This window comes from Protopterus annectens, chromosome 3.part1, assembly GCF_019279795.1.
Source record: "Protopterus annectens isolate FY-2018-M chromosome 3.part1, PAN1.0, whole genome shotgun sequence".
NCBI classification, from domain to species: domain Eukaryota; kingdom Metazoa; phylum Chordata; order Ceratodontiformes; family Protopteridae; genus Protopterus; species Protopterus annectens.
The window spans coordinates 1,802,032,243-1,802,058,575 of record NC_056732.1 but is presented as its reverse complement, the minus strand read 5'-3'; positions in this window follow the sequence as shown (position 1 = coordinate 1,802,058,575).

Sequence of the window (26,333 nt, the reverse complement as noted above, 5' to 3'; positions counted from 1 at the left end):
GAAAGTATATAGAAAGGGGAAAATAAAAGGAACAGTGTAACCTAGAGAAAGGCAATTACAGATCCTGGAGCTGAAAAGGAATTATTTTAGAATATTCCTACAGATGGGGCTTGTTGGGTTTGATCTAATGTCCATAGGAATCTTGTTTCAGGTTTTAGCTACTAAGTAGGAATATAAACTATGTCCTATGTTTTGAAGGTTTATGGATTTTAAGAAGGTCAGATGAGCGAAGTGGACAGTTAAGATGGTACTGTTTGAGAATGTTAGTGATGAATGGATGGTGGAAAGGATTATATATCATTTTTTGGACAAGTAAAAGTTGAGTGTACTTGGGGTATATGGACAACTCAGGCCAGTTTAATGTTTTTATAGCAGACCAGTGATAACTTTCATATTACAGATTGGTTGCAAATCTAGCTACCATGTTTTAGCATAGTTCTGACTTTGTGCTGAGGGAGATTTGAATAGTGGTAAGAATTGGTGAGGCATACAGCAGAGGAGGTTGAAGCTATGTTTGCCAGTGTGACTCTGGAGGAGTTGGTAAGGATTTTTGATCTGTAGAGAATACCAAGTTTTTGATGTGTTTCTTATACAGTTTTGTATATGAAGATCAAATTTCAATTGATCGTCGATTGTGATGCCTAGTAATTTGATATGAGATATGATTTCTATACCTATGTGATTGAGAGAAGCTATTTTGAAGCTGTTTTTTAGAGGTGATAGAGATGCGGCCGCTTGGTTTTATTAGGATTTGGTATTCACAGAGCCAGGTTCAATGGAGTTGAAGCCCTTTTGAGTAAGGGAGTGTAAATGGGAAAGAGTGTTGGATAGAGGTTAGTAGATTTTCTTGAAGGTAGATATTTTAAGATTTGCTGATGTATGCATTTTTCTATAATTTTAGAGAGGGGTAATAAGAGTGATAGGCCTAAAGTTTTTCTTATTTCAGAATAGTTACCATCTTTGTGAAGAGGTATGATGTAGAATTATTTCCAGAGAGATAGCAGATGTGATTCTTGAATGTATCTATTGATCAAGATGGAGACTGGACAAGCAATGGAAGTAGGTGCACACTTTAGATATTCTGTAGGAAGGTTGTTAACGGAAAGGGTGAGCAGGGCTTGAACTTACTGAGTAGGGCTTTTATATGTGAGATACAGATAGGTTTTTAAGGACAAAATAGGTTTATTGAAAGTGGGAAACTTATCAGGTATGCAGGAGGTTGTTGGCAGCTGTAGAGCAGGGTTTTCACTTAATATGGGTACTCTGACCCAGTCAGACTTCCCAGTAAATAAACACCAATAAATAAATAAAAGCTCTGTTAAGGATTTTGAATGTATCACTTAGATGTTTACCTTCTTCTTTGTTATTGTAGATAGAATTAGTGAAAAATGCCAGTTGAGATATATCATGTTGGGCTAAGGTAATCATGCTTGCAGAATCCAGTAAAGCTTAAATATCTCACCCTTCCAAAACATGGTAGACTTTATTAGCTTGGCTACAAAACAATTACATTAGGCTGACTTAACAATCCTAGCTTCAGTCTTATCACATTCCATAGGAACAGATTTTTCAAGTCCTGTCCAACCACTGGAACTGCAGGACTGTTGACATTTTTGCCCTCTGTTAATGGCAACAGACTTCTGAAAAGCACAAGCTCCTTCCTTCCCAATAACTCCCTGCCAGGCATCCTTCAGATCTCATCACAACCATCAAGCTAAAACATCTCCAAACAGCTTGAGTCATGAGGCTAGAGTTTTCACCTACATAAGAATAACTAAGATTAAGATAAAGATTAACTTACCTAAATGTCAAAGACCTTCAGAACACAACAGAGCCACAGAAAATACCCAGCAAGTTAAACCTACCTCCCCAAATAGCACATGGAGTCCCGAAGTCACAGATGCTGAGCCCATAAGGCAGGCACTGATCCATCCAAATATTTTTATTATAGATGACTTCATTGTAAGACATACAAATGTGCCTCTTACCAGACTGAGCAAGGAAAGAGTGACAGTTGTTTGTCTGGTTTCAGGATCTGTTAGATCACGTGTGCACTCAGGTCCTTGAACAACAAGTACCAGTATGCCTCTGTCACAGTTCAGGCTGGTGTCAATGAGTTGAGATAAACCACCCTATATTGTATGAAGAGAAACATGATGGAGTTGTCCAACTTTGTGTACAAGGCAGGTATGAGCTTTAGCATTGAGCATTATTCTACCTGCTCCAAAGATGATGCCACAATATGAGCAAAACATAATTGGATTAAAATTTGTTTTAGTTTTTGGTGTCATTCAAAGAGGGTCCTATATTTTTCAGCCTGGTAGCATATGTTCATGCTGCTTCACCAGGGATAGCCTGCATCTTTTACCCCTGTAGAGTTTTGATTATTGGCAAAGACATTGCCCACCCCATAATACCATTTTTTAAGCAATACCAACCTGATAAACTTACCAGCATAATGAAACAAGCAAATGAAAATATGAAGGTGTTACTTATTAATGCTAGGAGCCTAAAGAGAAAACTCCACTCCCTACCTGCCCTTCTCACCCTTGAAGACATTGATGTCTGTGAAGTGATGCAGATATGGTTTAAAGTAGCAAAGAGCACTCTGACTGTACAGGGCTATAAAACCTTCCACATGTTTACACCAGCTACTTCACAGGAAGGGAGAAAAGGTCGAGGTTGTCTCTATCTACATCCAGAAGAGGCTCACATCAAGGCTGGCAAAACAGAATGATTCACTAGATATTCTTCATCAGAAAGGTCCTGTACCATATATATGGTAGCTATAGAACTCCCTCTATGACACAAGAAAGCCACAATACCTGTCTACAGGAACTAGAATCACTCAATATTAAAGACAGTACCATTTTCTTAGGTGATCTGAACTATCCATATATAGACTGGGAAACCTACACCACCACTAGTGCACAAGCATAGAGATTCTTGGACTTTGTCAGGACAAATGCCCTGGAACAATTAGTCAGAGTGACCACAGCGGGGAATAACATCTTGGATGTTGTCCTTACTAATATGGAAGCATCTTGTACCATCCCTTGCATACCTCCATCACTTGCTAGGTTTGCCTATAGTCTCCTTCAAAATAAAATTGAAACCAGAGATCCCTTCCACCTATGTTACCTTTAGAAATTTCTTTAAGACAAACTACCTACTCCTAATTGGTAGACTGGCAAGCTTCATATCCACAAGGGTAGCCATATATCCAGCCAGCATATCAAACTTTGGGTCTTTCCATGTGCCATATGTCTGACAAATGACCCAAGTCCAAAGACGGCAGGTACGTAAGGGATGTACAGTGGCGAATTACCTCAGAACATTTTGCCACCAATACAAAAGCAGGACTATATTTTGTCTTCATTCTGAGGATCACATGTATGCCTCATGTGATTACCAAGCCATTTGATGATACTCTACCCCCATAGTGCCTTTTTAAGGCAAGGCTCAAAAGACAAACCCACCTCCATAGGTATCACAAGGGATAAGAAACTAAGAGTAATGCTACTCAATGCCAGAAGTCTAAACCTCAAGATGCACACACTCGAAACTCTCCTTAGCATGGAGAACATCGATATCTGTGCAGTAACAGAAACCTGGTTCAAGGCTCCCGAGAGCACCCCAGCACTGCCAGGTTATACCTCATACCATGCTTTTTGGCCCCAAAACTTGGACCGAACCACAAAAGGAGGGGGAGTATCAATATTCATCAAAGATACCCACACCTCCAGGTTGGTGGCACAGCACGAAGCATCAGAGACTATCCATGTGCAACTAACAGTTGGTAAAACTGCCTTCCAGTTTATAGCCTGCTACAGACCATCTCCCAAACCCAGGAACCCCACTCGGCCTTCCTGAAAACACTGGAAAATATGAAGGTCTCTCCAAACACCATTATATTGGCCGACTTCAACTACCCAAACATAGACTGGGAGCATTACTCTAGCTCCAACACCCTAGCCCAAAGGTTCCTAGAATTTAGAAACTCAAATGCTATGGAACAGCTTGTTACCACTCCCACAAGAGGGGAAAACATACTGGACCTGATCATCACCAACATGCGGACTCTATGCTCCAGACCAGAAGTGTATCCCTCACTGGTAAGATCAGACCATAAACTAATCTCACTGGATATTCACATCCCGACCCCACTCCCGCCCAGAAAACCACAGTGAAAAACTGCTCTAAAGCAAATTTCACACTCCTCAAAACCGAGGTGGAATCCTTCAAAGCCCCCGGGCCTGTGGAAAATACGGCCCAGACCGCAGAATCCTTTATAAACACATTCTATGAACACCTTCAGGAATGCATGGATCATGCAATCCCAAATAAAACCAAGACCCAATCCTCCAAAGGCAGGCATCCTGTCTGGTGGACCCCAGCCATAAACAAACTATACAATAGAAGGAGAAAGCTACTGCATGATAGAGCAAAATCCCAAAAAGGGAAGGCATCCCTGATCAGTATTAGCAAAAAACTATGGGCACTCATAAAATCATCTAAGGCCAGCTTTGAGAGAAAAATTGCACAGGACACTAAGGATAATCACAAGGCTTTCTTTATTTATGTTAAGAACCTGGGTGGGAATTCCCAGATATGCTCAGAATTAGTCCAAAATGACAAAAAATACACCGAACCCACAGACATTGCCAACATCCTAGCTGACAGGTTCAGCGCAAACTTCTCCCCCCCTCCCCACCAAAAGGGCAAATATCTATCCCAGCAGAGTGCTGCCCCCCTGACATCTCAGATGCTAAGGTAAGAGCCGCCCTCTCCAAAGCAAAAAACACAGCATCAATGGGACCAGACGGTGTCCCGGGCTGCATCCTACATGAACTCCAACAAGAGCTAAACCCAAACATAAAACTACTGTTCAATCTCAGCCTTACTACAGGATATGTACCCAAGGAGTGGCGTACAGCAACAGTGGTCCCTCTCCACAAAGGTGGTGCCTCAACGGATCCTGGAAACTATCGCCCCATAAGCCTGACTAGCTTGGTCTGCAAAGCTATGGAAAGGATCATCATGGACCTCATAAATAAAGATATTGAGGACTTACAGACACTGGATCCTACCCAGTTCGACTTTGTTAAGGGCAGATCCTGCCTCTTAAACCTGGTCAATTTCTTTGAAACAGTCACCAAGGCCATTGACGAGGGGAATGTGGTCCACACAGCCTACCTGAATCTCACAAAAGCCTTCGATACAATACCCCACTCGGGCATTATAGATAAGCTCACCAACTTAAATATAAACCCCTATGTCACTAGATGGGTTGCAAACTCGCTCAAGGACAGAACCCACATGGTTAGAATTGCTGGAGCCATGTCAGACTCCAAACCAGTTACAAGTGACATCCCACAAGGCTCAGTCCTGGGACCTCTCTTGTTCGGTATATATTTCTCGGAGGTACATGCCAACACGGAAGGACTGTGGCTGACCAAGTTCGCAGATGACTGCAAACTGGGTGCCATAATCGACTCACCAGCCGTCACAAGCATCCTCCAAAAGGGCCTCATAGAAACAGACAACTGGTGCCAGAGACATGGCCTCAAGCTAAAAGCCAAAAAGTGTATAGTCATCGCCTTTGGCAAAAACAAAGTGCCCACAAATTACCACATAGGTGGTAATCCATTAAGTACAGAAGAAGTAATTAGGGACCTGGGGACCCAAGTTGATAGCAATCTCTCATTTGACAACCACGTGGCCAAAGTGGTTAGAAGAACATTTTATATGGCCCACCTAATCATGAAGGGATTCACATCTAGATCAGGGGAGGTCATCGTGCCTCTTTACTCATCCCTCATCAGGCCCATAATTGAGTACAATGCCCCTTTTGGGATGTACCTTACCAGACACCTGCAGCAACTGGAAAGACCCCAAAAGTACCTCACCAAGAGGATCAAAGGGCTCAAACAGATGCCATATGCTGCCAGGTTAAAGAAACTCCAGCTCTACTCAGTGGCATACTGCCTGCTAAGAGGTGATCTGTGCCTGATGTATAAAGCCATGTCCAACCCAGAATTAATGGACATGCTGCACCTCAGAAAATCCAAATCCCATCGAGCTACGAGCTCGAGAGACTTGAACCTCAACACTGAAGTAAATAGGACATGCTGGAGGGACAGATTCATAACCCAGAGGGTCCCTTCACTCTGGAATAAAATCCAGTCCAGGTTAGGCAGAGTCCCTCATTGACTCTCTTCAAGAGGAGTCTTGATGAGTGGATGGGAGATCGTAGGTTTACCCCAGGTATCACTTCTGTGTCACTGTTAGACAGAGGCACAGTATACTAACCTCAAAAAAGGGAATAGCAAAATTAATTTAAAATGGGTGGCGAAAGCCAAACACACTCTGGCTAGGCTTATAAATGCCCTAGGGCAGATAACCTAGTATGAACCTATGAACCTATGAACCTATAAACTGGGGACCCTTCCTTTTTTTATATCACTTTCTGGTACATGCCATCCAGAAGATGAAAATGTAAATATAGGAGACAGAGTCCACATTAAGACCATCAAGATAAATATTTATTTTGTCTGTGTACAAAACATATCCATAGACAGTGTATGATTTTCCATTCTTTTTGTACTTAGGACCTTAGGTAGCTACCTTTGTTCTTTGGCTTCTTCAACAGAAGACAATGTTGAATGTAGCTTCCTGCCATGACATCCAGCCACTTCTAAAGAAGAAGCCTAAGAAACATAAACCTGAGGCTTCAGCTGTCCAACCCCTACTGGACATCCCTTCTGGGTCCAGTGATCAGACCTTGAATTATCAGGTTGCCACATCCATCCCCACAGTCCTCAATTGGAGGACAGTGTGGGTAGGCAGTTTTATGTCCACTGGGGCTGATGCTATGTCTGGTACAGTCAAGAAATGGGAACTAAGTTGGTCATTTCCAGTGGGCCAGGGGTATCCCTAATATAATTGCCAGAGAATAGATACCTGTCTCCTTAATTGACGTTTGTCAGAGCTAGGATCCTTCTAAGTATGTGCAGGTGGACATCCCTGCAAAAGAAAAGCAGAAAACTAAACATAAATTTTCCTCTCCCTGTCAGTTATTGGGAATTTCTCAAAAGGAATGGCAAGACCATTTTATATCTTTTTGCTTACACAACTAACTCTCAATTTATGTTTCAATTTATGTTTTAGTCTATGTATTTTTAGAATGTTTGTCATGCTCCGGAGCTTTTCTCCTCGGGTTTCCACTGAAAATGGGCTGTGGCACAGTCGGACAAACCCTGTTAACAAATGTCAAATAAATAAATAAGACTTTACCCAAGGGCTCTTTAAATCTCTTTTGTCTGTGGCACCACCTCAGTATTTCCAGGCTCCATCCACTTTTGTGGCTCCTTTTTCTTTTACTTCTGGGAAAAGAGGGAAATTTGAGGTAGACCAAGACTCTATTGAAGATTCCCTTGTTTATTCTTCTCTGTTTCACTATTACTAGGCTGTAACTTCTGAAAAAGATTCTCTTTCCCCTGATTCTCTTTTAGAGGAATTTCTTTTGGGAGCACCATAGTAAAAATAATGCAACATTTTATACGGGAAAGCTCTAAAATATCTCATGCCCTACCGAGATATTGTACATTGTTTAATATGGAGACTGCTAAGTCCTCTGCTATTCCTCCAGTGCTGGAAACTCTGTTGGATGCCTTTATTACTTATTCTCTTTTGGCTGTTCCCATTAGGGGGTCGCCACAGCGGATCATCTGTTTCCATTTCTTCCTGTCTTCTGCATCTTGCTCTTTCACACCAACCACCTGCATGTCCTCTCTCACCACATACATAAACCTTATCTTAGGCCTTCCTCTTTTCCTCTTACCTGGCAGCTCCATCCTTAGCATCCTTTTCCCAATATACCCAGCATCCCTCCTCAGCACATGTCCAAACCAACGCAATCTCGTCTCTCTGGCTTTGTCTCCAAACTGTCCAACCTGAGCTGACCCTCTAATATACTTATTCCTAATCCTGTCCATCCTCATCACACCCAGTGCAAATCTTAACATCTTTAATTCTGCCACATCCATTGCTGATTACCTGAATTCTGCATCCAAGCCTGATCCATATTGAAATGTTGGCAGAAAAGCTAAAAAAAGAAATGACTGAAAACACAGCAAAATAGTGAATTTCAAAAATTGCTCTTCTCTTTAAAACTTCTTTTTGTGGGGGGGGGGGGGGGTCGACACTTTAAAACACACACATATATAAATATATATTTATATATACCAACTCTGAGATTGCTATACCTCAGAGAAAAGGAAATATTCTGAGAAATGGCACCTTGGACTTATCTTTTGGCCATTCAGTCTCTGAATTTTGTGAGTTGCTGTAGTGGGTTCTGACATTTCAAGTGGTTACTGTCTTCACATTTAGAACTATCTCCAGTCCCTCACCCTCCTTAGAGTATTCATGGACAATACTACAGTTATGGGGTGCATAAAAAAGTGAGGGAGGACAAAGTATTTCCATCTGTGCAAATTAGGCTTGATAGTTTGGAAGACTGACATTCAGCACAAACTGATTCTTCAGACAGTTTACATTCGCTTATGGAGAAACACTGTTGCAGACTTCTGGAAAAGATCCTAGACAGAACTTCACAAATGGATGTTGAACAGACAGGTCTATCTTGACATTATCAGTGAGGTATTCCACAAATAGATGTTTCTTTCAGGTAGAACAAACAACTGAACACGTTTTGTTTCAGGGACCCAAACCCACTGGCTTGGAGAACAGGCACCATGTCTTTTTCTTGGAGGGGAGATTCCTTTATGCATTTCCTTCTGTACCTGTACTCTTAGGATTTCTTCAAAAATATCAAACAGCAAACCAGAAATCTAGCCAATGACTCTCTTTTAGCTCAGACAACACCGGCTTACCCTTATTTTCACCTGGCCAGGGGCAGTCATCGTAAGTTACCCCACAGGATGGACTTGCTCACACAGTATAAAGGCTCTCTAATTCACCCTCATCTCCAAACTCTGCAGCTAACTCTTTGGGTGATAAGAGTTGTGATTCATTTTTAGGCACTGGTTTTCTGAGGACATGCTACAGATTTTACAGGAGGCTAGAAAACCTGCTACCAGAAAATATTATGTAAATAAATGGAAAAAAAAATTTTGTGCGTTGCAAAAAGAACAACCAGGACCCTTTTACTGTTCTCTCCTACTTCACTTGTGGATTCGCTTATATTTAATTTAAAACCCATTTCTCTGACATTTCTACTTGTCTGCCTGTAGATCCGTGACTTTCTTCCTGTTTTGAGGTCAAACAATTTCTAAAAGCCATCCTTCACATTAGCCTACCAAGAAAACTGATTTCTCCCTCTTAGGGCCTAAATATGTGCTAGAAAAATTTGCATAGTGCCCTTTGAGCCTGCCACCAGTTTTTCCCACAAGCTCTGCACCTTGAAAATTATGGTTCTGGTTCTTGCTACTCTGACTTCTGGCAAGAGGGTTTATGAACTGCAGGTGTTTATGATGGCCCCTCCTTTTCTAATTTTTCAAAAGGAGAAAATTACTGTTAGGACTAATGTTTCCTTTGTAACCAAAGTTGTTAATGTGCTATCCTTGACTCAGTCTATCAACTTTCCTTCTCCCCAGAACAGTGGAGAAAGGATCTTGCATTCCTTGGATGTACATAGGCAGCTGAGATTTTACTTGGACAAGACTAAAGACATCAAAAAATCTGACTAGCTTTTTGTTTATTTTCAAGAAAAGAAATTAAGTTTGCTAGTTTCAAAACAAACCATTTCTTGTTAGATTCCCAGGCTTTTTCATATTGTTATTCTCATCATAAAAAATGGGTTCATTCCTGTATTATGGCTCATTCTACTAGGGCTACAGCTTCTCCTGAAACTTTATTCAAGGGTCTGGATTCCAGGACTATTCTAGAAGTTGCTACTTGCTCCTCTGTTCACACAGTACAAAATGGATGTGCTTTTCAGAGCCAGAACAGTCTTTGCCAAGTCCGTCCTTCAGGTCTTGCTGGAAAGTAATGCTATTCCTTCTTTCTCCTCCCTCTCTGTTTAGCAGCTTTAGTACTTTGCCACTAGAAAAGAATACTGTGGCAATGATCTTTAAAGGACATAGTAAAGTTGTGTAAGACCTTCCCATAACAGTAGATGTCCCACTGATCACTGTTGCAGTATACAATCTCTCCCTCCTTCACCCATCTTTTTGGATTCCCTCTAACTGAGGTGGATCCTATCCCTTTCTTTTCTGTGGCGGACATGTACATATGTAAATAGTTACCTCTACTTCTGTCCTTGTTTTGTCCTGATGCAAGTAAGTTCTAAAGCAATTCACACCCATATGTCCATTATGTGTCTCCCACCTTCGGGCTTACATCATATACCGCATATACAGCATGTTGAAGGGCAGAGGCTTTGGTACAGTGGCCAGATGTATGACTATCTTTGTCAGGATGTCCCACCACAAGAGAAGAAAACTGCAACACTCAAAAAACACCTACAGTTAAGGTAAGTTCCTACACAATGAATTAAACTATATAGACTATCTAAGATTTCAGAGGGAGATTGCAAGTAAAACAACAGGCACTCTGACACAGTTGCCAGCAGGTTAATTCCATTATCATTTGGAAACCCAGGTGTCAACAATAAATGCTGTTTCTTTGCTCCCTAAGTGTCTGATCCATAATGCGACAAATGATGCAGCAAGGGCAGCAGGGTCAGAGGAGACAGGCCTGACTGCCTAATGGACTTTGTGGACTACTTTAAGGCAGCATTCATCAATGCTCCTTTTGTTGGCACCACCTTGCTTGAACAAGTAAAAGAGAAACTGTTACATTATGATCAAGAGGGCAAGATTCTCACAACTGTTGGGTTCAAGTTCAAGACTCCACAGAGATCATTACAACATAAGCAGAAAAGGGACACAAACTTATGTTTCACAAATCCCAACAGTCTTAGAACCGGCAACAGCAGGACAAGAGTTCCCAAGGTAGAGGGGCCTTCCAGTTCTGTCACTGCCTGAGGAGCAAAGGTAATCTCTACAACCATCTGGATATACAAAGCTGATATAAGTATACTTTTTTGCACTTGTTCTGTTTCAGTGATAGTTAACAAAAAAAAATTGAATACTGATTGAATATTGGTGGTCTCTGTCTCTGCAGTTTATTTCTCAAGGCTAGTTCAGCACTTGAGCTCAAAGACAGCTGGTTTCATATTGGGGGTCATTTCACAGTCTGTGAAGTTTTGTGTTTATCTAATTGCATGGAGGTCTATCTTTTGTTTTATACAACTGGTATAGTTACATTTCTGTGTATTTGTGCTCAGTAGCAGAGCTGTTTAGCTGGCTGGCTGTGGCTGATTCTACAACCATCTGGATATACAAAGCTGATATAAGTATACTATTTTGCACTTGTTTTGCTTCAGTGACAGTTAAAAAAACTGTACTGCATTTATTTATTGGTTTCACTGAATATTGATTGAAAATTGGTGGTCTCTCTTTCTCTCTCTCTCTCTCTCTCTCTCTCTCTCTGCAGTTTGTTTCTCAAGGCTAGTTCAGTACTTAAGCTCGAAGCCAGCTGGTATCATAGTGGGGATTGTTTTACACTCTGTGAAGTTTTGTGTTTATCTAATTGCCTGGGGGTCTATCTTTTGTTTTATACTACTGGTATAGTTACATTTCTGTGTGACTGTTGTTTTTTACAGTACACATTATGTTATTGAATGATGGTATATCCAACATTGACATTTAACCCAATTGTATAAAACTCCTTAGTCTGATTATTACTAATTTATAATTGTGCAGCAAAAACAGCAACGGTACACTGAAGCATGACTTAAAAAAACATCCAATGAAAATATATAAAAACACGTTTATTTGTAGGAAAGCACTTTCGCCAATAGCGTGGCTTCATCAGACCATCAGTATGTATACAAATCAAGTTAAATAGTCAAGCATTTATATAAAGACGTTACATTATTTCACATTGTCTACCCTTTCCTATTAGTTCTATTTTTGCGTACATACGTAGGCTGATGACATCAACAAGCAAAACTAAACAATTTAGTCATCATCCCCCTAGGAACGGATTATTAAACTTTCATAGATTCATCAAATAGCCTTATAAAATGAGAATAAAATTCAGTTTATCCCTATATTAATAAAACTAAAATAATTTCAAATAAAAACATTGCATCCATTTATAAAACTCCCTATACTTACAATAATGTTCACTAACATCGCTAAACATCAGATTCAGTGCATCAGGTGTTTTTCATATATACACATCCAATATTCAGCTTCATATATATATAAATATTTGCACAGGATGTTTCTTTTCCATGCTAGTTGCATTGAGCTAAGTTCCGCATTAGCATTCTCCTAATTCCATTTGTTCGTCATTCAATTGGAATATAAATATGTTATAATATTACAGAAATTCCACCCTCTCATAATATGTAATCAGACCAGATATCACTCACATAAATATCAGTTTGTGTGCCTGGCTCAGCGAAGCCAACATCATTTAAAAACAGTGTTTGCTATCTATATAACATACTTGTGTACAAATTCAGCCTATCTAATAGGTCCATAACCAAGGACAGTACAATATAGTAATGATTCCCGTCACTATGCTAAAACTCCAAACCAACCAATATTCTGCAGTATGTACACAAATAAACAAGTCACAGCTGTATTTTTTAGAGTATAATATATTTTTCTTATGCAATGACATTGCACCAACCAAGAACCAAATGTCATCCAAGCCATCAACTGAGTAACAGCAACTATGTCACTTACGCAAAAGTCAACATCTCCCAAAAATAACAAATATTGTTTTTAACATCAAATCCAGTTCCAAACATATAGCTACAAAGTTGTATCACCCATAAAGACATGAACCCTTCACCCAACTAATGCATTCCAAATAGTTTGAAAATGCTACTCAACCCAACATCACTTAAAAAACAGTGTTTTTTATCTATATAATATACTTGAGCACAATTTCAGCCTATCGAATAGGTCCATAGCCAAGGACAGTGCAATATAGTGACGGTTCTCGCCACCATTCTAAAACTCCAAACCAACCAATATTCTACTGTATGTACACAAATAAACAAGTCACAACTATATCTGTTAAAGAGTATAATATATTTTTTATATGCAATGGCATTACACCAACCAAGAACCAAACGTCATCCAAGCCATCAACTAAAATAACAGCATCTATATCACTTGTGCAAAAGTTAATGTCTCCCAGAAATAACAAATATTGTTTCTAGCATCAGATCCATTTCCAAACACACAGTTGCAAAGTTGTATTTCCCATAAAGACATGAACCCTTCACCCAACTAGTGCATATCAAATAGTTTAAAACTACTGCTCAAGCGGTCACCACTGTAGCAGATCCGCCAACATCAACAACATCACAGTTCCAATTACGGGTCCACAATCCAGTATTCAACCACAGAACTCTATATATCTTTAAGGCATTCCTTGTCTAGTTAGCCTACTATTATATATGAAGAAGCATGACTTCAACTATCCCAGCATAGACCGGATGAATTATTCCTGCACTAATGCACTCACCCAATGATTCCTTGACTTCATCAGTTCTAATGCACTAGATCAGCTCGTCTCATCTCCCACAAGGGGCGATAACATTCTGAACTTGGTTCTCACCAACATAGGTGACTGCTACACCACAACGATAGTATGAGATCAGATCATCGGTCTGTCTCATTCGAAGTTTCTATCCCACCCAACCTCCCCAGGTGTAACTAGACTAAAACAATTCTCAATAGGTGATTACAGCCTCCTAAGGGACGGTATCAGTAGCTTCACACCATCATCAGAGGATGCAGACAGCTATGATGAACAGTACACCAATGCAGTATACAAGCACCTGTACAACTGTATGGACTCAGCCATAACCAACAGAACTAAAACCTGTTCCTCAAGGAAACACAAACCTGTCTGGTGGACATCCTGTATCAACAGGCTCTACAACAAAAGGAAAAAATAGTTGTCCAAGGGTAATAAGGAACAAATTCCAAATTGGAAAAACTCCCTCCTCAGCTTCAACAAGCAAATTTGATCACTAGTGAAAACCTCCAAAGTCAATTATGAATTGAAACTAGCCTCCAAAACAAAGGGAAACCACAAAGCCTTCTTCAGTTATGCCAGGAACCTCCATGGCAAAGCCCAGGTTTGTACCAAATTAGTACTTAATGGGACCACTTAAATTGATCCTGTTGACTTCGCCAACCTGCTAGCAGTTAGGTTCAGTGCAAACTTCACCCCCATTCCCCAAAGGACCATTCAACATTCCCAATACTTGTCCCACACCTCACATCTCTGTAGATCAGGTGTTAAAGGCCCTATCCAAGGCAAAGAACACAGTTTCCATGGAACCTGATAGTATCCCAGGCTGCGTTCTGCACCATCTCCAGCAAGAACTGTCTTCGTCATTGAGCACCCTATTTAACCACAGCCTAAGTACAGGATTCATTTCAGCAGAGTGGAGAACTCCCATTGTCATCCCTTTGCACAAATGAGGTGCCACTACTAAACTTGGAAACTACCACCCCATTAGGCTGACAAGTCTGATCTGCAAAGCCATGATTGTATTATTATGGATCTCTTAAACAAGGACACAGGCAATCTGCAAGCAATTGACCCCACCCAGTTTGGATTCGTCAAGGGCAGATCTTGCTTCTTGAACCTGGATGACTTCTTTGAAACTGTCACCAAGGCCCTGGGTGAGGGAAAGTCAGTACATACAGCTTACCTTGACTTGGCCAAAGTCTTTGACACAATCCCTTACTTGGGCATCATCGAAAAGTTAACACAACTTGGAGTAAATCCCTTTCCCATCAGGTGGGTGGCCAACTGGCTCACCAATAGAACCCACAAGGGCAAAATAGGTGCCTCCACCTCTGACAGCAGACCTGTCACTAGTGGTGCTCCGCAGTGATCTGTCCTGGGACCCCTACTGTTTGGCATCTACTTCTCAGAGGCCCAGGCAAAGACAAAAGGCCTGTGGCTGACCATGTTTGCAGATGATTGTAAGTTGGGTGCTGTCATTGACTCCCCAAATGATAACATACTGCAAGAGGCTCTCACAGCAACAAATGACTGGTACCAAAGTCATGGCCTCAAGTTAAATGCAAAAAAAGTATTGTCATACTATTCGGCAAAAACACGGCCCCTACTGTTTACCACATCAACACTAATCCCGTAAGCACACAGCCTGTGGTGAGAGACCTGGGTACTCAGATTGACAACAATCTCACATTCAACCATCATGTAGCAGCAGTGGTCAGAAAAGCCTTTTACTTGGTTCAACTCATAAGTAAAGGGATTGCATACAGGAAAAAAGGAGGTTATTACCTCTCTGTACTCCTCCCTCATCAGGCCAGTAAATGAGTATAATGTTCCGTTTGGTATGTACCTCTTCAAACACCTGCACCAAATGGAAAGGCCACAGAAATACCTCACAAATAGAATCCATGGCCTCCAAAACCTGTCGACTGTGGAGAGGCTCATATCACTATCACTCTGCTCTGTATCATACAGATTGCTCAGAGGTGATCTGTGTCTCACCTACAAGGCAATATCGGACTCTGCTCTACTAGAGATGCTCCATATCTGTAAGTCTAAGTCCTCGTGCATTACCCGGTTGCAAGGCCTAATCTAATATGCAGCATCAATAAAACCTGCTGGAGAGACAGATTCATCTCCCAGAGGTTGCCTTGTCTCTGGAATAGACTTCCCATACATGTCAAACAGAGTACCTCACTGACGCAACCTTGATGAGCGAATGGGAAACCACACATTTGTCCCAGGGGTTCCACCTGTGTCCCTCATTGACCAGGGTGACAGGTGCTGACTGAGGTTTCTTTTTTGGGGGATTAACTTTTGACTGGGATTGTAAGGGCCCAGGGACATTAGCCTAGTAACCTTCTATGATCCTATGATCCTAAGAGATTTAGAGAATCTTTTCAGGGGTTTTACCTGTATGACCCATGAAGGTTTACCCAACTGTCACACACTCAAAGCAGTTAGGAGATGACTCTCCTTACACATTCCAGTGTGGCTGGCCATGAAGCAGAGCATATGGGTAAGGAGCATCATTCCATTTTTGGAAAAGCCCACAGGGTTTGCTTCTTGTCCCCCAGCAGTGCCACACTAAAAGAGGGAAGCAACCTTACAGGAGGTCCAGAGCCTGCCCAGTAAGACAGCCATCCATGAGTTCTCACCAGACCAGATAGAACTCCAGATTCATTTCAAGTGTCCAAAAAAACAAACAACCTCATGCTGATAATCAGTCTAAGCTAATGCGTAGAGGAGTCAGTTTGGGATGGTCTAAGTGAAGTCCATACTGCTATGTCTCCAGGCAGGGGACTGGATGTGCTTTCTAGATCTTCAGGATGTTTACTTGCACATAAAGATAGCCAAAGCATCACGAAGATTCCTCCTCTTCAAGGTAGGAGTCTATCACTACCAATTTCTGGTCTTGCTATTTTGACTGAACACAGCCCCAAGTATTCACCAAATGCGTGTCACCTGTCACAGCTTACATGCATCTTGTGGGAGTGCAAATCTCCTTGTATTTGGACAGTTGGCTCCTACCAGCATCTACTGTGGTAAAGCTTTTTCTAGTAAGACAGTATTTATTTCACACCTGTCTGTTTTTGGGGGGTCATAGAAAACATGGCCACATCTCAACCAGAATCTTCCCAGGATTTGATATTGCCATGTTTCTGCCATGACACACTAAAGCAACTGGCTAAACTACCTCAAGACAAGGTTTCCTCTTTCATCTCAAAAGTCACACATTTCTTATGAGAGACACAACCATCAGCCGCTGACGTACTTGAGATACTGGGACTCATGGCTACTTTCATCCACGTCAGACTCAGCATTAAACTTTTACAGTGGACCTTTTGAATGCAGTGGAATCATTTATAGCAACCCATGGATTACAAGACCAGTATGTCTCTGGCTTGCAAAAGTTTGAACTGGTGGACAGACCATTGGAACTTGTCAGAAGGCTTTCCATTCACTGTATCATTCCCAGTCGTGACTGTAACCACAGATGCATCAGCCCTGGGTGGGGAGTGAAACTTAGACAAGATGATTCAAGGTTCATGAACAATAGAAGAAGCCTTATTGCACCTCTGTGTGCTCAAGATGAGGGCAGATCTCACTAGCACTGCAGACATTTCAGGGTGTGCTCCCTTGAAGTGCAGCCTCCATACAGTCAGACAGCATGGCAGTAGTATGATTCATAAATAAGCAAGGAGGGACTCATTCCTACTCCCTATGCAGAGAATGAGATTACGGGAGGGGGGGCTGTGTTGATGCAATACCTTCTGATAGCAAAGCACATACTTCTGCCTTCCAGCTTGATAAATAAATATGATCATCTCATGAATGCTGTCAGCAACAGAATTCCATGCAGTATATTCAGAAAGTGGCAGGAAACTTGCTGCAAACTTTTTGCTTCACCATTCAACACAGAATGCCCTCACTTCTTCAGTGTAGCTACTCAAAAGGGAGACACGTTCTCCCACAGATGGCCCCATTCTTGTATTCCTTTTTTCCCTGCCACTTATTACCAAACCTCCATCAGAAAGCCAAGGATTGCCAGGATCAGCTCATTATCATAGACAATTTCTGACCCTGCCAGACATGATTCCTTTGTCTGTGACCACACCTGAAGAACAAACACCTTCTTCCAAAGACCCCATGTCTGCTGATTCACCCCTCTAGTCAGCCTCACCGAGAGATTCAATCCCTCATTTAACAGAATGGATTTTTTTATGCCAGTAATGACCATAAACTGTTTGCTCCAGCTATGACTGAGCTTATGACAGCTTCACAGACGCCTTCTACCAGAAGAATCTCAGTATAAAGGAAAGTGGAAGTCTTATATGTAAAGCCATAGAAAGAATTATCATGGAGATTGTGAAAACCTGAGGGGCTGCCAGCCCAGACAGAATTTTGTAAATAATTCTTTGTCATTGTAAATATGAGTATGATCCACAGGCTTGTTTCACAAATGTAAAGAAAACTGTGTTATGTGTTGAGCTTCAAAAATGTAACCACTGTGCACCCTGCTGGAAGAAAGCTCGTTAGCAAAGTATTTTACAACTGTGTGTGATCTCAAGCTCGGAGATAGGATGTCTGGGCTAGGAAATTATTTCTATTGTTTTAAGACATAGATAATTACTGGGTTTCACATGTAAAGTATCTTTTATTGCTGTGACTTCCTGGCAGGTGCAAGATAAAAAAGAAATGTTAAATTTTGCGTTCTGTTAGCATAGGAACTAAATCAGAGAAATGTCAAGAATTATATAATCTGAAATGATTCAGCAGTAATGTGTATTATCAATTTAAGGGCTATCTCAGAAAGTAAGAATAGCATTTTGTATTTTGTGTCTGAACCTGAACACATCAACTCACCAGCACTTGCTTGCTCTGTGAATGGAATTTAGAACAGTGATTTCTCTTAGAGGTAGATATAAATATAGCCATATTAGTCTAGCTGTGTTCTATGTTTATGTGAGACTATCCTACAATGTTTTTTAAAGTATTTCCTGTGATTTCTGAACTCTCTAGTGTCACTGTGTTGAATGAATAAGTATTGTCTTGTGTTTTATTATTTATTATTAAATATTTTAAACCTTTCATCAAGGGTATTTTGTGTAGAGATAATTTAAGCTCTAGAGTGCTTGTATGTATTTGTTGATACTGTATAGGCCACTCCTAAACAGCCTTACAGTTTCAGTCACACTTAGTATTTGGATAACAGTAACATTGCACAGTAGAATCGGACAACCTTTGATAAGGGCCTTTAGAGTAACTGACAAGAGTAGTTGGTGGCAGGCGGTCCTACCGTCTAGTCGGGGCAGAAGGGTGCAGAGCTAGAGAATATGTGCCAGTCTTCCCCAGGAGTCTGTGTGTTTGTATATAAATCAAATCTCAAAGTGTGTGTGTGTGTGTGTCAGCTACTTGGGCAGGGACACAAAAGGTTGGTTGGACAGAGAGGGTACTGGAGGTTTTGGCTTGATTACTGAGCTGAGATCTGAACCCTATAGCTGTGCCAATGGGGAGTCTTACTGGAGATCTGGAGAGAAAGGGAGAAACCAGCCCCAGACTAACTGTGTTCTCTGTGTGCTCTTAAGGGAAATTGTACTTTACTGTGTGTGTACTTGTTATCCTCCCAATGTGGACGCCCCTCACTGGTGCTAGTGGTATCCACATCAAATATTATTTTTTTGATAGTGGTGAGTTATCCACATCACATATTAATTGGCTTGTAGTGGTGTGGATAGTGAATTCCTGTAGCTTGTGTACAGTGATCACTGAAGGTGTTTTTGTAAATCAGCCTTGCAGTGAACATTCTGAGTTCAGATCACAATTGTTTTATTTCTTTTGTTAGCTTAGTTAGTCAGGGAGAGCAGGCAAGCATGTCAGCAGAGGAGTATGGCAAGCTGACAAGGAGCCAGTTGGATGAGATGTGCCAGGCTAAAGGACTGGTGCATGGAAACCTGACTAAAGCAGACATGATTGCAGCTTTGGTCACAGCTACATCAGAAAATAACAACCAGGAGGATGATCAGACTGGCCATGCAGATGTACAGCACTCAGAGAATGGACAGCTCAACCTTTCTTCAGAGGACATAAAAATCCATATGGAGCTAAAGAGACTTGAGTTGGAGGCCAAGCAGTTGACAATAGAAGCAGCACAGACACCGAGGTGTCTAGAGACTTTGGAAAATGAGAAACTGCGATGTCTGCAAGCTGAGGAGAATGAGAAACTGCTACACTTGGAAGCTGAGGAGAAGGAGAGGCAGAGGCAACATGAAATTGAGGTGCTGACTCTTCTCCAGTGTCATGGAGGTAATGGAGAAGGGAATAACTGGACCCCAGAAGCACAAAAGATCAGTAAATTTCATCCACAGTTTAGAGAGGGATAATTTTGATAGTTTCATTCATGTGTTTGAGAGAGTAAAGTAAACAGTATGATGTTGGCCAAAGGCTCTGGGTATGGTTCCTGACCACCTTACTCCATGGTAAAGCTGTAACTGTGTTTTCCAAGTTATCTGATCATGATTTTTTTTAACTATAATGTTATAAAAAATTGTTTGCTAGAATTGTTTAAGCTAACACCTGAAACTTATAGGAAAAAGGTTTGTGAGCATAGACACAAGGCAGATGAAACTGTGTGTGAATATGTTGCTGAACTAAGCACTTATTTTCATACATGGGTGAGTGGATATCAGGCACCACTTTTGAAGGGCTGGCAGACCTTTTGGTGAGGGAACAAGCCCTTAGCACTTTACCTGAGAACGTGAGGATCTGGTTAGCTGATAGACAATGCTCTACTGCAGATGTGTTAGGGAAGAAGGGAGACCTATGCCTAACAAGCAGTGCATCCCTGCACAGGAATGGGACACCCAATGTTGCTCATGCATCTAAGGGAACCCATGATGCGCAGCCCAGACTGCCCCAACAGAATCTGCCAGTAGCAGGGGAAGCCACTAGTCCAAGTATATGTCCAGGGCCTAGGGTTAAATGTTTTAAATGCAACCAGTGAGGCCATGTAGCATATAGATGTCCATGGAGGCAAGCTGGGGAACAAAAGGTGGGAGAGCCAGTAAGTGGGCAAGACAAAATGCCAACAGTATGTTGTCTTGAGGCAACAAGGGTACCAAACTACCCCAAGAGGATATATCCTATCGTAGTGAATGGCAAAGAGACCATTGCTAAGAGAGAGACCTCTGACATAACCATTGTGAAGCATGCAGTTGTTACAGAGGAGCACTACTTGCCTGGGCAGTCTACTCCAGTCAGTGCTTTAGGAGGGAACCCCATTCCAAATACCTTTGGTTAGGGTTCACCATGACTGGGAGGGTGGAAGAAGGATGCCAGCACGTAGGTGTGTTTGAGGATATCCGTGCAGATGTCCTGATAGGGAATGATTTCGATAATGCAGTAACATGTGCTCATGCAGTTACATGCAGTCAGGCTTGGAGACAAGCATGTGGGTCTGGTAGCCTGTGGGAGACCCAGACAGACCGCACACTTGCAGCCAGAACTGGCAAAGTGGTTACTTCAGGGAGGGAGCTACTCTGTAGCATTGAGACTGAAGGTGAGCCACAGCTGGTTGTGGGTACTGATGTTCCCTTGGACAGAGTGACTGCAAGGGCAGAGGGGAGTAGTAGTACCCAGGCTGACAGTGAAGCACCACTGTCAGAGGACACCAGACTTCCTGTGTAAGTGGAGCTGGGAAGGTTTACAAAGAGATAGTTGAGGCACGCTTAGCTCTCAGACACTACATTACAAGGCCTGAAACAGGTAGCTAGCATGGCACCTGATTCTCAAGGGAAGGAGGAATCTGTATACTGGGACAAAGGGTTACCGTATAGGGAGTGGACCCCTGAGGGTGGGCTAGAAGGTGAGAGGATACAGCAGTTGGTAGTGCCTAGAGCCTACTGTCTGGCACTTCTAGCCATAACCCATGATATTCCCTTTGCAGGTCATATGGGCATAAAACGTACAAAGAGACATATTATGCAGAACTTTTATTGGCCTGAAATTTCCAGAGATGTAACAGTGTACTGCAGGACCTGTGAGCAGTGCCAAAAGGAAGGCAAGCCAGGAGACAAGGTTAAAGCTCCTTTTATGCCTTTGCCTATGATGGTGGAGCCATTTCAAAAGGTAGTTATGGATATTGTGGGGCCTCTGAGTACCCAAAGCTCCACAGGGAAAAGGTATATCCTAGTGGTAGTAGATTATGCTACAAGATACCCTGAGACAGTGGCTTTGTCTTCCATTGAGGCAGAAAAGGTGGCAAATGCTTTGTTTGAGATTTTCAGCAGGGTAGTTTTCCCAAAAGAAATACTGACTGACAGAGGTGCCAGTTTTATGTCAGACCTGCTGGCTTGTCTGAGGAAATACTGTGGGATGAAGCACCTAAAGACCACCCCCTACAATTCCAAGACTAATGATCTTGTTGAGAGGTTAAACTCTACACTCAAGCCCATGCTACAGGCATTTGCAGACCAGTTTTAAGAGGGAGTGGGACAAATATTTGCCCCATCTGTTGTTTGCTAACAGAGAGGTTCCCCAGGAATCTACAGATTTTTCACCTTTTGACTTATAAGGGCATAGGGTGAGAAAGCCTCTAGACTTAATTTCAGATGAGTGGGTGGATGATTGTGAATCTCACAGGGATTCTGTTGTGGCATATGTCCTAAACCTCAGGACAAGGCTCTGGGAACTCATGGACTTGGCCCAGGAGAACCTGGCAGAACCCCAACAGCACAAAAAGGTGTGGTATAACAGGAATTCTCAACCTACAGAGTATGCTGTATGGTAGCAGGTAATAGTTCTCATTCCTATCAGACACAACAAGCTGCACGTGGCCTGGGAGGGACCCTACAAGGTGGTAAGGAAGGTCAGTGATGTTAACTACATGGTAGAACTGCTAGGCAGGAGGCAGGGGCACAAATTGTACAATGTTAACACGATGAAACATTACCATGATAGGGAGGCCCTTGTGCTGAGTGTTTGCAATGGATTGCTGGAGGAGTGTGAGGGAGATCTGGTGACTGATCTCCTCAGTGAGGCTTGAACTGACACCTCAGTGGAAGGGGTAGCAATGTCCCAGCAGCTATCTCCTACCCAGGTTTGAAAAATCCGAGCAGTATTACAGGAGTCTGGGGACATGTTCACTGGGAAACCAGGGTGCACCCACCTGGTACAGAACCAGGTGGCTACAGGACCCCAAAGGCCTATTAGGCAGGCCCCTTACAGGGTGCCTTAGACAGTCATACAGACTCTGAGGGAAGAGATACAGGAAATGTGGAACTAGGGGTAATTTAATAGTCCAACAGTCCCCGGGCCTCCCCAGTGGTGCTGGTGCCAAACAAGGATGGCAGCACCAGGTTCTGTGTGGACTACAGGTAATTAAATAGTCGCACAGACTCAGATGCTTACCCCATGACTAGGACAGATGAAGCCCTAGAGCACCTGGGTGGGGCTAAGTATCTTACCACCATTGATCTTACCAAGGGTTAGCAGGTGCTCTTAACTCCCAGTTCTAGAGAGAGGTCAGCCTTTGTGACTCCTTTTGGCTTGTATGAGTTCAGAAAGATGCCCTTTGGGATGAAAAATGCCCCACCGACTTTCCAGAGGTTGGTAGATCATATTCTAGCAGGAAAGGGAGGGTTTGCCCTTGCTTACATAGATGATATTGCCATCAGCAGCCATTCCTGACAAGAGCACCTTCAGAATGTCAGGAAGGTGCTGGACAGACTGCAGAGGGCAGGGTTGACCATTAAGCCCATCAAATGTCAGGTGAATATGACAGAGGTCTACAACCTGGGACATAGAGTGGGGAGTGGTTAGATCAGGCCAGAACCTGCCAAAGTGGAAGCCATTCAAGCATGGCCTGCACCTGTTACCAAAAAGCAGGTGAGGGCATTCTTAGGGACAGCAGTGTATTACAGAAAGTTCATCCCCAGTTATAATATCATAGCTGCACCCCTCACAGACCTGACAAGGAAAAGCAGGCCAGATAAGGTAGTGTGGACCCCAGCATGTGAGCAGGCATTCCAGAAGCTTAAAGCTTTGGGAGGACCCCCTGTCCAGATTACAGCAAAGAATTTGTGCAGGTGGATGCTTTGAACCATGGGGTAGGGGCTGTACTCAGCCAGATTTCTGCAGAGGGAGAAGAGCACTCAGTGGTTTATCTCAGTCGTAGGCTCCAACCCACAGAGGAGTGTTATGCAGCTGTAGAAAACGAAATTCTAGTCATAGTGTGTGCACTGTAGAAACTTCAGCCTTATCTGTATGGAAGGAAATTCAATGTAGTTACACATCACAATCCCCTAACATGGTTACATTGTGCCAGCCACCAAAATGCCAAGTTACTAAGGTGGAGCCTAGGGTTGCAAGCATATGATATGACAGTAAGGCATTGCAGTGGGATTAGCAATGTCAGTAAAGATGGGCTCTCAAGACAGGGAATGGGGTAAGGTATACCCAGATAGACTCAGCCCTCTCAAGCTTAGTTTCTCAAGGGACACTTGAAAAACTAGCTTGATTTCTCGGGGGGGGGGTGAAAAACGGAAGGGCTGCCAGCCCAGCTAGATAGAATTTTAAATCTTTGTCATTGTAAATATGAATATGATCCACAGGCTTGTTTCACAAATGTAAAGAAAACTGTGTTATGTATTGAGCTTCAAAAATGTAAACACAGTGCACCATGCTGGGAAAAAGCTTGTTAGTAAATAATTTTATAACTGTGTGTGATCTCAAGCTTGGAGGCAAGATGTATTGGCTAGGAAATTCTTCCTATTATTTTAAGACACAGATAATTACAAGGTTTCACATGTAAAGTGTCTTTTATTTCTGTGACTTCCTGGCAGGTGCAAGACCAAAAAGAAATGTTAAATTATGAGTTTTGTTAGCATGGGAAATAAACCAGAGAAGTGTCAAGAATGATGCAATCTGAAATGACTCAGCAGTAATGTGCATTATCAGTTTAATGGCTATCTCAGAAAGTAAGAATAGCATTTTCTATTTTGTGTCTGAACCTGAACACATCAACTCACCAGCACTTGCTTGCTCTGTAAGTAGAATTTAGAACAGTGATTTCTCTTAGAGATAGATAGAAATATAGCCAGATTAGTCTAGCTGTGTTCTATGTTTATGTGAGACTATCCGACAATGTTATTTTAAAGTACTTCCTGTGATTTCTGAACTCTCTAATGTCACTGTGTTGAATGAATATGTATTGTCTTGTGTTTTTTGTTATTTATTATTAAATATTTTAAACCTTTCAACTGTGGCTGTTTTGTGTAGAGATAATTTAAGCTCTAGAGTACTTGCATGTATTTGGTGATACTGTATAGGCCACTCCTAAACTGCCTTCCAGTCTCAATTACACTTACTATTTGGATAACAGTAACATTGCACAGTAGAATTGGACACCCTTTGGTAAGGGCCTTTAGAGTACCTGATAAGAGTAGTTGGTTGCAGGTGGTACTGTGATCTAGTCTGGGCAGAAGGGGGCATAGCTAGAGAACCTGTGCCAGCCTTCCCCAGGAGTGTCTGTGTGTTTGTATATAAATCAAATCTCAAAGTGTGTGTGTGTTAGCTACTTGGGAGGGACACGAAGCGCTGGTTGGACAGAGAGGGTACTGGAGGTTTTGGTTTAACTACTCGGCTGAGATCTGAACCCTATAGCTGTGCCAGTGGGGAGTCTTACTGGAGATCTGGAGAGAATGCGAGAAACTAGCCCTAGACTGACTGTGATCTATGTGTGCTCTTAAGGGAAATTGTGCTTTACTGTGTGTGTACTTGTTATCCTCCCAATGTGGATTCCCCTCACTGGTTCTTTTGGTGAGGATTGAGGCTCCTTGATTACTGGGCCAGTGCATGGGTGTCACAGAGATGATCAGTAGAGATATAGTAAACCTCCACACACTGGACCCAACCCAGTTTGGTTTCATCAGGGGCAGATCATGTCTACTCAACCTGCTGGACTTCTTTGAGAAGGTCACTAAAGCAATGGATAGAGGCAGAATTTTTCACACTGCCTACCTTGACCTGGCCAAGGCATTTGACACTATACCCCACTCAGGCAATGTTGACAAACTCAAGAGGTTAGGTACAAACCTGTATGTCACCCAGTGGATTCATAGGTTCATAGGTTCATAGTTTAGTACTAAGCTAACTGCCCTTGTGAGCCATTTCAAGCTTAGCCAATTATCCCTTGTGAGACTCAAACCCTGCACCTTGTATTTGTAAGGAAAATACCTTAGCCATTAAGCCACCCTCCCACATGGATAGCCAACTGGCTAACAGACAGGACACAGGAAGTTAGAATTGGAGACTCCACCTCTACAAAGAGGCCAGTCACAAGTGGATTCCCTCAGGGATCAGTCCTTGGACTGCTCCTTTTTGGCATTTATTCTCAGAAGTCAAGGCCAATGTCAGTGGTTTCTGATTGACTAATTTTGCAGATGATTGCAAATTAGGAGCAGTCATTGAATTTCACACTGAAACAAATGTTCTCCAGGAGGGGCTGACACAGAGAAACAACTGATGTCAGAGCCATAGACTAAAACTAAATGCCAAGAAATGCATAATATTATCCTTTGGGAAGTCATCCATCCCTGGTAACTATCATATTGACAACAAGCCCCTTAGGGCTGACCCAGTAGTGAGGGACTTAGGGACACACATAGATAGTAATCTAGCTTTTGATAATCACATGTTTACAGTGGTGAGGAAAACATTCTATGTTGCTGAATTTATAAACA